Genomic DNA, 14,811 nt, shown 5'->3' on the forward strand with positions numbered 1-14,811 from the left:
ATATCTTTTAAAGAGAAACATATATGTGCTTTATGTGCTTTATGAAAATACGACGTATATGTTTTAAATATCTTTTAAAGAGAAACATATATCTTTTAAAGTTCGTAAACTCGTATGACTTGCATCCTATTTTTCTATTTTCACGTACAAAATTAACAAACTTGTCTTTGTGCAGGTATCTAGAAGTGGGCTTTGGAGTGGGCTGCTGTAACAAAGCTAGAGCTGAGGCCCACTAACAGTCACCTGACCAACTCTAACCTAATTTTTTTTCTCTTTCGACACCAAGAATCAAACAAAATCTCCTTTGTCTTTCTCTATTCTTTTTTTTTGAGCAATCGTCTTCTTCTATTCTTCATACCTAATCTTTTCCTAATCTTCGTTAACCTCCAAGCTCATCCTAGCACCAAATCCGTTGCCACTGTTTTGTCTCAGCAGAACTCCAAATCTAATCATCTCCAACAATCTTTAATCTCCTTCTGAGATTGAATTAAGCTAAGCTTCTTATTCCTTATCTGATTTTGTTGCGATGACAATATCAGCGACTCCGTCAGGACTTGTTGTCATGTCTATAGAGGCCCGACTTACCGGATGGTCAAAAATCCAGTCGATCCCGATGCGTCTCCTGTCGCTAATTTTTGTATTCTTCCGAAAATTTTATCTCCGTGGAAAGCACATCCATATTCGGTTGAGTCAGCTTGAGGGAGATTCGCGAATCTCACTCATACCTCCTTAATCGATCGAAGCTCTCCTTTCTAGATTTGACTTAGATGTCGATCCCGACCTGTAACTCTCCTGTAACTCTCGTCGACTTCTTTGAGAACAACAGTCTGACCAACCAAAACCAGGTTCGGAGCCTGAGGTTCCAATTTTATTTCTGGCGAACTTGGACCATCAAGCTTAGGCTCTTCCAGTGAGACTCAGGTACGCCTCTCTTGCTTCTTCTTTCCTCTGCTCAAAGAATTTTTTTTATGGTTGTGTGGAATGAAATGATGATGTTCACGGGTTCCAAGCTCACCTTTTATAGCAGAAGATACACCTACTGGAAGAAAAAAGATATTCATTGAATGAGGAAACATGGAAGGGTGGGTAATTAAGAAGGTTGTCAATGGCAACACTGAATGCATCCCTTAACGGTCCGGTTTCCCTTTGCCGTCGAGAAGGAATACAGACAAATCGACACAAATGACAGCTCTTACCAAAGATTGGCCGTAAAATTCGTCTCTCATAACCTATCCAAAACTCCATGGTCGGTTTAACAAATCAGAGTTTGAAGAATATCATGAACCTTAAAAATACATGATTGCAAGATTGTCAATATTGGGCTTCGACAATGTTTTCAGTTTCGGCTCAACTCTATAACAAAACTGAAAGCAGCAGCCCACTGTATAGATGAAACGCAGAGTATTTATAAAAGGGACACGTGTCGGCTTCTCATGACTCGATTTTGTGACTTGGATGCTGAGGTGGTGCAACAGGAGGGAGACAAATATTTTTTTATATATATAGATTTTGTAATTTATATAGAGTATAATATACTATTTTATAATATAGATGTTTGATAATAATGTTTTTTTTACATAATATTATATTAAAAAATTACAACTTGATACAATTTGATGTAATATAGAAAAATGTTATCTCTCTTTAATACATGTGATTTAGTTAATATTCGTACAATATTAATAATGGTCTGAATATCGATTTGGTTGAATAAACTTTGGAATTGTAATTAATTAATTTAAATTGATTTTAAATACAATGGCATAATCTAGAAATAAAAAGAAATACAAAAAGGAATTACTTAATTTATTATAATTGCAATGGCTAAATGTATAAATAAAAGAAAGTACTAAAAATATTGATATCCATATTTCCAAACAATTCTCATTTATACTGCTATTCATGTTTCCAAACAATACTAAAAATTACTTCAGTTTTAATAATATAAATTACTATTTGATTAATTGTCATTTTAATTTCTTAGCAATCAAATCTATATATCAAAGTTTTTTTAAAAGCTACTATAAAGTGAAGAATTAAAAAATATCCTATATTATCTTTGAAAAGTAACATTCATTATATTTGTTTTAGTTTGAGTAATGAATATAACTCAAAATGTTACTAATCATAAATTAATCTTAACCTTTTAATATTTCTATCTGAGTTATAGTGCTTTACATCTGAGTTATATTCTTTTTTTTTTGTGTAAAATTATTCGAATGATATAATAACATCAACAAAATTAAGTCATGTATGAAAGTCTGAGTTAGTATTTTTTGACATTCTACTAGCTATCCTTCCTACATTCATTTTTTTTCTCTTTAACATAGTTCATAATATATTAAAGGCCCTTAATTTGATAGAGACCTTTATCTATGGATAATTTGATTTCTATGAAAAATCCGGAATAACAAGTTATTCACAGATATCACCCGTGCATCCACAAGAGCTGATTATACATGCTCAAAATGAATATGATGAATGGTTTGACTTTGATGTGAATTTGAGGGTTTCAGAAGAGGCACAAACAGTACGGTCTGACAAAAAAAATATCCAAGCCTTAAGTTTACAGAATATTTGCATATTAAATGGATCTTGGAATAAAAAATCGTATATGAGAATGATTGGTTGGGGCTGTAGATGCTCTGGACAGTCAAAATTTAGTCTACAGCTATATATGTTAACCAATCGAACTTTACTTTCCTTAAAAAACTCACAGCAAAAAAAAATTCTGCAAAATCAAAATATGGCTGTAGAGAGCTTTATTTCCAGGGTAAAAAATTAGTGCTTTAGAAATCTACAGCAAGAAAAGTTACAGCAAATAAATTTACAGATTAAATTCTACAATAAAAAATATAAAGCTACAGCACTTACCAATCATCTCTATGGTTGAGTGTAGCTGAATGGCTCTAGGAATGAATAATTCCTATAGTTTAGAAACAAAGAAAATACAATCTGAACAACGAACGCTTATTTGGGTTATGGAGAACATGCTTCGCCACAGAGATCGCCAGTACTTTGAAACAGATTGTAAATATATAACCTCAATGATTCAGGAACCAAAAGCATGGTCGAGCTGAATGGCTTTAATGTTGTTTTTAATTAAAAAAGTTATATACCTAATATTATTTATAAATATGGAAACTTTTATAATTATATACATACATATAATTAAACCCTAACAATAATCACTAAACCTTAACCCTAAATATTAGAGTAGTTTTGATTAAGTGTATTTTTGAAAATGCTAGCAAACTTATGGTATTCTAAGCAAGTTTTCTACATATATTTCAATATAATTTTGTTAAATTTGTAAGTAATATTTACATTTCTGATATATTTTTACTTAAGTTATATAATAAATGTCATCACATTATTTTTTTTTTGATAACCCTGGTATCCGAAGACCTCGTAAGGCTCCGACTATCAACCAAAGACCGTCCACCGGAGCTAAGCCGGGGAGCCCGCCGAGGTCTCCAGGAGGGCTGGTGATCACCCCATTTAAATCCCACCAGTGGCCAGCGTAGTTGGAAGTGTCCGTATTGGGCCCGAAGGCCCTCAAGAGCAACATCCGCCAGCGGGACTCGAACCCATGACTTCCCAGGTCGAGGATCGCCACTGGACCACTAACGCGTGGTTTAAAATTGTGTGGGTTAAACAGGCTTTTTAAAAATATTATATACTACAATCTATATATCATTTTTTCTCAATCATATGCTTGTAAACAATAACTAACTTATTAAGTAAATTTATAATTTGTTTCACATATGTTTAACGACAAGTTACATCAAATCATAACTTTTATTGTAACTTTAATGCTAGATTTACCAAGAAATTTTATGAGTTAGTACTTTTTGGTTTTCTATTAGTCATCCCAAGTTCACTTTTATTAAACAAATTTAATAATTTTTGGTACATGTTATAATTGTTTACGTTTACCTTTTCATTTGTTAATAAAACATCATTAATAATTTGATATATCTTTTTATTTGTTAGTCAATTGTTTTTACAAAAAATTCTAATTTCCATTTTAATTATTCAAACATAAATTTTCTTAAAACTTTAGTTTTTATTTCTTAAAATTATAAAAGTTATAAAACTAATGTTATTGATATATATATATATATATGGGAACTTTTGTTATACATACATATATATATATATATATATATCTATATATATAATTCAATATCTTTCCTTAGTTTTCAAGGTAATATTTTTAATTTCTATAATCTGTTTTTTTATCAAATTTATAATAAATTTCATTAATCTTATTACTATTTGCAGTTGTTTTAAAAATTATAACAATAAAACACTGCAATTTAGACATCAAAAGTTACCAATAAGTTTTTTTTAAATAGTAACTCATATTTTAATATCAAACTCACAACGTAAATCTACAGATTTTACGATATAATTTTTTTTAACAAATTACTTATGAGAAATTGCTAAAAATACTATTTTCAAAGTATTGCTTTTCATGTTTATACTAACCATTTTTACCCTCACCTTTAATGAAGGGTAAAAGACGTTTATAACATTTTGATTAACTTTGACAAAAAAATAAATAAATGGTTAACTAATCTAAATTTAAAACATCAACTTTAAATTCTAAATCATCAACTGTAAACCCTAAACCACGAAACATCAACTCTAAACCCTAAACCCTGAAACATCAACTCTAAACCCTAAACCCTAAACCATAAACCTTCAAATCTAAACCCTAAAACATCAACTCCAAACCCTAAACCCTAAATCTAAACTTAAAACATCAACTTTAAACCCGAAATCATCAACTCTAAACCTTAAACCATTAAACATCAAGTCTAAACCCTAAACCCCAAAACATCAACTCTAAACCCTAAACCTTCAAATCTAAACCCTAAAACATCAACTCTAAGCCCTAAACGTAAACCCTAAACCCTATACTTTTCTGATATTCGAACCCTAAACCTTCAAATCTAAACCCTAAAACATCAACTCTAAACCATAAACGCAAACCCTAAACCCTAAAACCCTAAACCTTCAAATATAAACCCTAAAACATCAACTCTAGGGTTTTAGGGTTTAGGGTTTAGGTTTAGGGTTTAGGTTTAGGGTTTAGGGTTTAGGATTTAGGGTTTAAATTTTAGTGTTTAGAGTTGAAGGTTTAGGGTTTAGAGTTGATGTTTTAGGGTTTAGGGTTAATTTTTTAGGGTTTAGGGTTTAGAGCTTACTTTTTAGGGTTTAAGGTTTAGTGATGATAGTTTAGGGTTTAGTGTTGATGGTTTAGGGTTTAAAGTTGAAGTTTAGGGTTTAGGGTTTAAAGTTGATGTTTTAGGGTTTAAAGTCGAAGGTTTAGGGTTTAGAGTTGATGTTTCGGGGTTTAGGGTTCGTATTTAAACAAAATAGTGTTTAAGATTGATGGTTTAGGGTTTAGGGTTCGTATTTCAAAAAAAAATAGGGTTTAGGATTGATGGTTTAGGGTTTAGAGTTGAGTTTTAGGGTTTAGAGTTTGAATTTCGAAATAGTATAATTCGAAAAAATATTAAAAAATTATTTTTTATTTTTTTAGATTTTTATTTATTTAAATATTTATTTATCATATATATAAAGAAAAAGTGCATAAGAGTCTTTTGCCACCTAATGAGGAAGATATTTTTGAAAATGTGCATTTAGTAGTGGTAAAAATGAAAAGTGGTAGCATAAAAATGGTATACATGTAATTTTCCCATTACTCAAATCATACTTTTTATTTTTATTCACATTTACTACTAATGTCAGTACAAATGATATTCAGCTACGTAAAGTATCGGTCACCACATGGTTGATCATATACAAAGTAAATAAAATACACATTCAACTACACGAAGTATATGTTATGCATACTAATATCCTTGAATTGTTAGTAGCCAACATCATTAGCTTAATGTAATTAATCATGTTGAAAATTGCAAACTGTATCTTAAAATAAAATGTCTTAATGATAAAGCTCATGTTTAAAATTAGACCAACGTAGCAACAATTGTTTTTTTTTGAAAAAACGTAGCAACAATTGTTTCTCTTAAAAATATATGTTTAGTAAACGTAGGTGTGGGTGATAATAACTTGGATAAGCCTAAACTAACTAACTTTTACTTAGCTTTGCAACTATATTTATATTGTAAAAAAAAAAAGAGGTTGGAGAAGGCGTCAAGTTTGAAAGTGCATACATACCAGCACTCTTTCCCATTGTTTTTTACTCTTTGGTTCTGTCATGCGAAGATGATAGAGATTCTCCAGATTCAAATTTGAAGGGATTTCTTCGATGGATGTTTTGTCTACACGGAGATCTAAGATGTTGGTTGAAATTTGAGGAAAATTCCTCAGCCGTGAGCAACCATCGAGATATAGCTCTTTGATAGATGTGAGGCTAATGCCAATTGGAATAGACTCCAGATTTCGACAATCCCTCAGGTATAATTTCATAAGTTTGTTGGGATGTGGAATAGAGGAAGGAAGCTTCACCAAACTATAGCAATCATCAAGACAAAGCGTCTCCAGATTGGTGGCCTTAGAAAGATCTGGCATTTCTATCAAGTTTTGAGATCCCCACAAATTCATATTCTTGAGACATGGAAGCTCCTGTACACAAAACAATAGAAAAGAAAAAAAAATGAGCTCAGTAGAACATGACTATCAACCAAAATATAAAAGGACAAACCTCCAAAATAGAAACTTTCTAACTTTATATCACAAAAATAGCCCTCAAAAACTAAAATGACCAAAATAGCATTTTATGTTTTGAAAAATTTAAATTTTTATTTTTCAAAATTTGAAATCTTATCCCAAAACCCCACTCCCAAACTCTAAATCCTAAACCATGAACCCTAAACCCTAAACCCTAAACTCTAAACTCTAAACCCTAAACCCTAAACCCCACCCCTTAACTCTAAACCTTAAACCCCACCCCTAAACTCTAAACCCTAAACCCCAAACCCTAAACCCTAAACTCTAAACCCTAAATCATAAACCCCACCATTTAACTCTAAACTCTAATGTCTAAATTAATTTACCATTGGGGTATAAGTGTATATTTATCTCTTTTGATAAAACATTAAGTGTTATTTTGGTCATTTTTATTCTTAAAGGCTATATTTGTGACAAAAAAAATTTTAGTGCTATCTTAATCATTTTCTCAATATAAAATGAAGATTATAATCTAACTACTGATAACATAACAATTATGTACTCTCAAAACTTACCACAATCCCTTCCCACAGTTTCTCGAGCTTGCTGTACTTCATTATGAGCCTGACTAGGTTTTCAGGACGAAACTTAGAAGGCAGACATCTCATTGGATATTCATCCCAATGCAATAATATCAGTTTAGGCAGCAAATAGTCGAAGTTTTCATGTAACTGTAATTTAACTTCTCTGATAAATCCATGTATTGTGTAAATTTTTAGGAAGCGCAGATTACGCATCCTTGTGAATGCATCCTCATGTAAGTACAACTCACCAATCTCATCAATATTCAGTGATATACCTAAAACCTTTGGAGTACCCTGAAAATCATATAATATCAATAAATAAGATCAAAATCTTATGTTACGAAAAAAAGAGAGATCAAAATCTAAATAAATGGTAACTCTTAGTTTTGCTTTTAAAATATCATGCTCTAAATCTTATTTACTGAGTCATGACTGAAAGGAGCACGAATATAAGAGATAACTTACAATGCCTTCACTGAGTACATCACAAATACCTTGCGAGTCCACAAGAAATTCTCGTTTTTCAGGCTCCTCACGGCGAACAATACTTCTACCCATCTCTTGTAGCAAACGGTGCATTTCCACCCGACCCCTACTTACATGAATGAGGGACTTGTCAGCTAGGTTTTCCATCCCAACATTAACACTCAAGCCACTATCTGCGAGGAACAACTTCAGGTATGTAACTTTTTCACCATTGAAAAGACATGCGATATGGCGAAATATAGCTTTATCTCCTTTACTACTTAATCCATCGTAACTGACTCTCAATGATTTCTCGATTTTCCCATCTATACCATTCTGAAGGTTTGGCAACAAATCCATCCAGTACTCCTTGTCCCTCCCCTGTAGAGATGAACCCAAAACACAAAGATCTAAAGGAAGACTGCCCGCAAGTCCTGTCACTTTAACTACAATCTCCTTAAAACCTTCAGGTGTAGCATTTTTCCTGAAAGCAGATCGACATAACATCTCAATAGCCAGCTTTTCAGATGGGAGACAGACCTCGTAAACGTGATCAATCCCATGACCCTTAAGAAATGCTTATCATTTGTAACCACAATGATTCTGCTCCCACTTCCAAACCATTGAGCTTGACCAATCAAGGCATCTAGCACAACTTGATCATCGAAATCATCAATGAAAATAAGAACTTTCTGATTCTTCAGCCTCTCCCCAACTGCATTCAAATGATTTATCTTTATGTCTCCTTTACCTAAGATTTCAGATAGGAAATTTCTTTGCAAATGCAGCTTCATGTTATAGTCGTCCCGATTAGCTGCGTTGAAAATTTCCATAGTCTGAGATACGAAAGCCCTGTCTATGAAAATGCTACCTCGGAAGTGTCGAGAAATTCGTTGAAACAAAACTCTTGCAATTGTAGTCTTGCCGATCCCTGAAGAACCCCATAAACCAACCATCCTCACTTCCTCCGCGTCCAACTGCAACAGTACACTCAGTTCTGCGATATGATCTTCGATGCCGACAAAGTTCTCTCAATCCTTTGATGAAGTTAAAAGTAGTTTATCCAAAACATCATTGGCGATTACTTCAATCATTGCAGCTTCGTTACCCCTAACGATAAGAAAGATAATGTCACTCTCTAGAAGCGACAGTGCCGTGCTTAGCATAATAGGGGCCTAAGGCAAAATAGCTAATCTTATTTTAATAATAAAAATATCTAGTAATTTTAGTATAATAATAGTATTTTAATATACGTTGACAAATAAACAACAACTTAAAAAATTATTGAAAACTTAGATTGAAAACATTATATCTCTTATATATTAAAAGAGAAGCATTGTAATAAATGCATTCACATTATAATAGACATGTGGCAATCTCACAATGATTTGATAATAAGTATGCTAACGCGTTCACATTATATTCATAAATGTGTTCACACTATGTACTTTGCGATTTTTTTAATATAAAACTCACATAAATGGTTCCAATAAAACTTTAGATTTTTCGGTTCAAACAAAAATAGATAACGAATCAAAAGCCAAACTATATATATATTATTTTTATTGTTTACGGATAAAGTTGAGCAAAATATTCATAAATTTTGATTCGATTCGTTATCCGTTTTGATTTGAACCAAAAAATCTGGATATCCGTAACTCTACGAAACAAATCAAATACTAAAATACAATATCCAAAAAAGAAGCAAATCACAAATACCAATATTTTTAGGAACGGATATCTAATTTGATCTGTTATATGCATATATATACATATATGTAAAGAAAGAAATATATATATATATATATGTTATATATATTATACTTTATATCAGTTTTACAATATTTTTATGAATTAAATTTATTATATTAGGTACTAGAATTTAAAAAGTTAAATAATGTTTTATTTTTGTAACAAAACGTTATTATTAAAAAAATTAATTATTTTAAAATTTTATTTTATTTACGGATCAAATCAGATATTCTTTAAAATTCTAAAACATTTCGGATATCCGAGTCACCAAATATCTAGGTGGCTAAAGATCGAATCGACACGAATGCTTCCAAATACCCATATATTCGATATGTGCCCACTCCTATTTACGGATACAATTTTATTTTATTTATATGTAAAAATGACTAATGTCAAGGCCTTTTTTATTTTAAATTAATTTTAATTTTATCTTTCACGTATTATTTTGAACAAAAATGTCATTTAATATTAATTAACAATATTTTTATATATTTGTCAACTATTTTTGTATACTTTTTACATACACATATATGTGCACCTTGATGGGAGCACGTTTTAACTAAGTATTCACCACAACTGAAGTGTCTAATTTTTTTGAAAGTTGAATATTTTTTCTTAATGATTCTTTCACTACCGACCAAATTGTAGTGAAATGATTTGTTTTAATAATTTTCTTTTCTTTTTCTTAAACTATTATATGTTTAGAAACTATTGGTTCGATATGACAGTTATCTAAAATTCATAACATGAAAATAAACAAATAATATTAATTTTTTGTTTTTACCGGAAAAAACCAAAAAACTAAACATTTTAACCAAATAAACTAAAATGAATATTAATTTAAAATAATAGTTATATTTTAGAAGATTAAAAACCAAAAAAAAACTTAAAACCGAACCAATATCCAGATTAAACAGATTTAATATCTTTTTATTAAAAATTACGAAACTAATAATCACATTCCGCGCAAGGCGCGGGTTATTACCTAGTGTCTTGTTATAAGCTAAATTCTACGTAGACAAAGAAGTTTTCAACATTAATAAGAAAACCAGAAGTTAATGCTCAAAGGAAAATAGAAATTGATGTTTGATTATTAAAAGAAAGCATATTATCACGTTGTTTATGTCATAATCTATAAATTCGGGGCCCCAAAATGAACTAATATGAGAAGGGGCCTGAGGCCAATGCCTCAAAATCAAAAGGGTAGGCACGCCTCTGAGAAGCGAGAAGTATAATTTCACAACCTTTATTCAAGAATGAACGGTTCATAAAATCATACCAGATTACCGAATGATACCCGAGGGTATTATCTACATTGGTCAAAGCTTCACTCCATCTGATCTTCACTTCCTCTGTTTTGTTGTGACATGTTTCTTCAAAGATCTTCCCAAAGTCACCGATTTGTTTCCTCACATGGGAAGGATCCAAACCATAGAAAAAAGGTATCACTATTTGACCACACTCTTCCTTGCACTTGACTATCTCCAGAAACTCATTAAGACACCAGCTTGAAGATGCGTACCTTTTGGAGAAGATAACCACAGCAATCCTCGAATCTCTAATGGCCTGTTTAAGCTCGGGAACCAGCGATCGACTTCTCTCAGTCTCACTGTCTTTGAAAGCAATGATAAGTTTCTGGTCAAGCTCCTTTAGAAAGTGGCTGAGGAAAGTAACACGGACATCTTCCCCACTGAAGCTAGGGAAAACATCGTACACCCAAGTGCGAGAAGAGGACGAAGAAGATGATGAGAGAGAGAGACTCGGTAACTGATCTTCTGAAAGAATGTTAGACCATATATAACGTGGCAAATTGGTGTGTACCAATTTCACCATTATTTATGATGCAACTTGACGGAAGTTTCCTATTGACTTAGTTACGTCCACAAACGTAATCATCACCCACATGAAAATCTTAAAACTTGTCAACGTATCCTTTTTCAGTATAACATTTATTGGCCGTAGCGATTTTACCAAGTCTTCGTCAAGTCTTAAGCAATTAATAAAGCAAGAGAGAGAATGTCAAATGGGAAGAAACTTCTGGTCGCAGAGAGATTTTGCCAAATCCATCATAGATTTATATGCTACCTGTTACTTTATGAATGGTTCTACATATTATTGGTTTTAATTTTAATTACAGAATAAAACTATATTAATATTAAACTCATCAGATACTCCACTAAGAAATTGAACCACTAATGATGCATCATTAGTAATAGGTTTCTTTACCAAAGTCTCTCAAAATAAATATATTAGAGCATCAGCAGCGGAAAAAACGTTTTTGGTCTCTCATAAATGTGTATAATAATACTTTAGTTACATAATTATTTTTTCTTTTACCTTTTAGATAAATTGACCTTTAAATGTTAAACATCTGTCAACAAGAGTCTCTTCCCCATCCAACATAATTTTTTCATGAACAATCGTCTCTCTCATCTCTCATCTGGTTTTCATTTTTTCGACATATTTTATTATTGAGAAACTGTGGAAGAACACCCACTGCGGATGGTCTTAGTATTTTAAGATAAAGTAATTACATAATTAAAAGTTAATGTGGTAAAATAGGTAATGTTGACATTTGTATAATTACTTTTCAAACACAAATGAAAAGTCTCTTTCCATAGGGACGTCTCTTTTATTTCTTGCCCTATCTTTCTTGTTTTCAATTTTTATATTAGTTGTTTTGCTGAGAGACTTTGGTAAAAATTGCTGAGAGACTTTGGTAAAAATTAACCACTGCGGATGCCCTTATTATGCTGGCTCGAAGGTTTTGGTTCTCTAGAGCTTTGGACTGCCCGGCCTGACTTGAAATCTGATCCACAAAGAAAAATCGATCAGTTAGCTGAAATGTTATAAAACATTTAAGTTTAGAAAGTTCTTCAGGCTTTTAAAGGATCAGATGGGATGACTGAACAAAATCATACCTTAAATAAGAAAAAGAAGAAAAAAAACAAAATATTTCTTGTGAGATAATTTTTCTTTTGTAAAAAAAATTAAGTATTTTGGGTCGGATGTGAGATGAGAGCTTGTAAAATTCTCAGGTTGATAATAAAAGATCTGTAGTAGGTCCGGAGACATAGGCAACATTGACCGCACTCTATTAACCATTTTATGTGTGTTTTTCTGATCTCATAAATTATGATTTACCGCAAATTTGACCGTGCATTTCCTAACAAGTTTTCCTTTTCCTAATTGTCTTAGCAATTTGACTAACAGACACTAATGTAGAATAATTTAATTAAGTTATTGAAATAAATATCATTTTAAATAAATAATACCAATAGATCTCTTAACAAATATGTAACTTTACAAAAAAAATTGAATAGTTAATTATATTTTACTGACAAGTTTATTAAAAAATTTCTTTTATAATATTTTCATATTATATATGTTAAACGAACTATTTTTACTTAACCTTATTGTCAATATTTTAAAGAATCCATTCTCTAAAAAATTGATTGGATGGTTACTTTAACTTTTTAACTAATAAAAATATTAATAATAAAAATCATTATTTTGAAAAGAGTAAAAATAAAAATTATTATATTGGTTAGGTCTTATAGTTCATGAACTATTAAATTGATAGAGAACTTTTTTTTTGTTCAAAAAAAAACTAACATACTAAATTGATAGAGAACTAATTTCCCTAACTAATACCAAAATTTATCAACAGCAATATATACATATTATTTTAATAGTTAACATTTAATTAATGAAATTTATTTTATCAATAAGCTTAAATATTTATGAGTTATTTTTTAGTTCACTATAGTAAAAAAAATTATAAAGATCAATTATTATTAGGTAAGTTATCATTCAAATATTGTACTAGCTTTGGTAAATTTGATTCGATTCGTTATTCGTTTTGATTCAATCTGAAAAATCTGGATATCCATAAGTTTTCGAAGCAAAGCAAATAGTAAAAATTAATATCCATTTTTAACGAAGTAAATCACAAATAATAATAAAAAAACTAGAGACGAATATTCGTTCTGCTCCAATAGATGTATATATATAACTAAATATATAATTTTAAATGTATAATCTTATATAATTATTATTTAACATAAAATTATTATTTATTTTATTTATAAAATTACTAATAAAAATATTAAACTACTAAAAGAATATAAAATCTTTATACAAAACTACACTTTTCTAAAAACTTTTGTTTTATAAGAAAATGTAATTAATTTTAGACTTTTTGAAAACATATATTTTCATTAATTTTTACATTATATTTTATATTATGTATAAGATATTAAAAATAATAATTTAGTATGAGTTTCTAAATTTAAATATCCTTAAATATCTGTGAATATTTGTAAATATCTATGAATTTTATGAATATCCGAAAAACCTTATATCCGTATTTTTCCGAAGCAAATCAAATCGAAAAATTAGATATTCGTGTGTACGAAGCATATCACAAATACTAAAAAATACGGTAATATTTGATTTTTGTTCAACCCTAATTGATAGGACATTGATGCTTACGTATATAATACTATTTAACAAAAACATATATTTATTTATTTTAAATTAACTGAATTTAAAATTTATTTTATCTGAACGGCTTGTGAATAATAGACACACAATCATGATAAATAATGGTAATAATACTAAAAACTACAAAACTTATTATTATTAAATAATAATAATTGAAATAAAAAGAAAAATAATCAACGTGAAGCAAGGACTATTTATTTTAAAAAACTAAAAAAACTCAGATTTTGGTTTTTGTTTAGAAAGATGTAGTTATTTTAAAAACTAGTTTAGCTAACTTATAAGGAATCAATTTCTTACAAAATTTTGATTGGCTAAAAAATAGTTTTTGAAGTAACAAAAACCAAAAACTAATTTTTGAAGTAACAAAAACCAAAAACTAGTTGAAAAACTACAAACAATCAGCCTCTATACGTCACGTCCAAAATTCAATTTCAAAGTCCCCAATGCTTAGTTCGGTTCTTCTTTTGTAAAATAAGATTTCTCTGTCTTTCCGTGTTAAATCTGCATGAGATTTGTGGGCTCTTTCTGATGGAGCGGAAGGGATAGATGGAAAGCTTGAGTCTCACGTTCCCGGAAAGCTAGAGAAACAAGTTAGGTTTCTGGTTTTCTCCACGAAAATCAGAAAAGAGGCTCTGTTTTGCTACACGAAAAACAGAGGTTTGAGGTTTGCAAGAATACACTTCTTGTAAAAACTCGGTTGCAATAAAACTCTTTATTAATTCAATCAATCGTGTCTCTTACAAACCTTTAGAGCACTATTTATAAGAAAGCCAAGCCTAAGAAATAGGAAAATAAACTTATCTAGGAAAAGGAAAACTTAAAGAAAAGTAGAACGTAAAGAGAAAATGAAAACATC

General features: G+C 30.3%; 1 pseudogene; it reads right to left on the reverse strand.

Moving 5' to 3' along the window:
• LOC106324238 overlaps positions 1 to 14,811 on the reverse strand; it is a 19,729-nt pseudogene that overhangs the window by 2,028 nt on the left and 2,890 nt on the right.

The sequence above is a fragment of the Brassica oleracea genome, chromosome C2, assembly GCF_000695525.1.
Source record: "Brassica oleracea var. oleracea cultivar TO1000 chromosome C2, BOL, whole genome shotgun sequence".
Classification (NCBI taxonomy): domain Eukaryota; kingdom Viridiplantae; phylum Streptophyta; class Magnoliopsida; order Brassicales; family Brassicaceae; genus Brassica; species Brassica oleracea.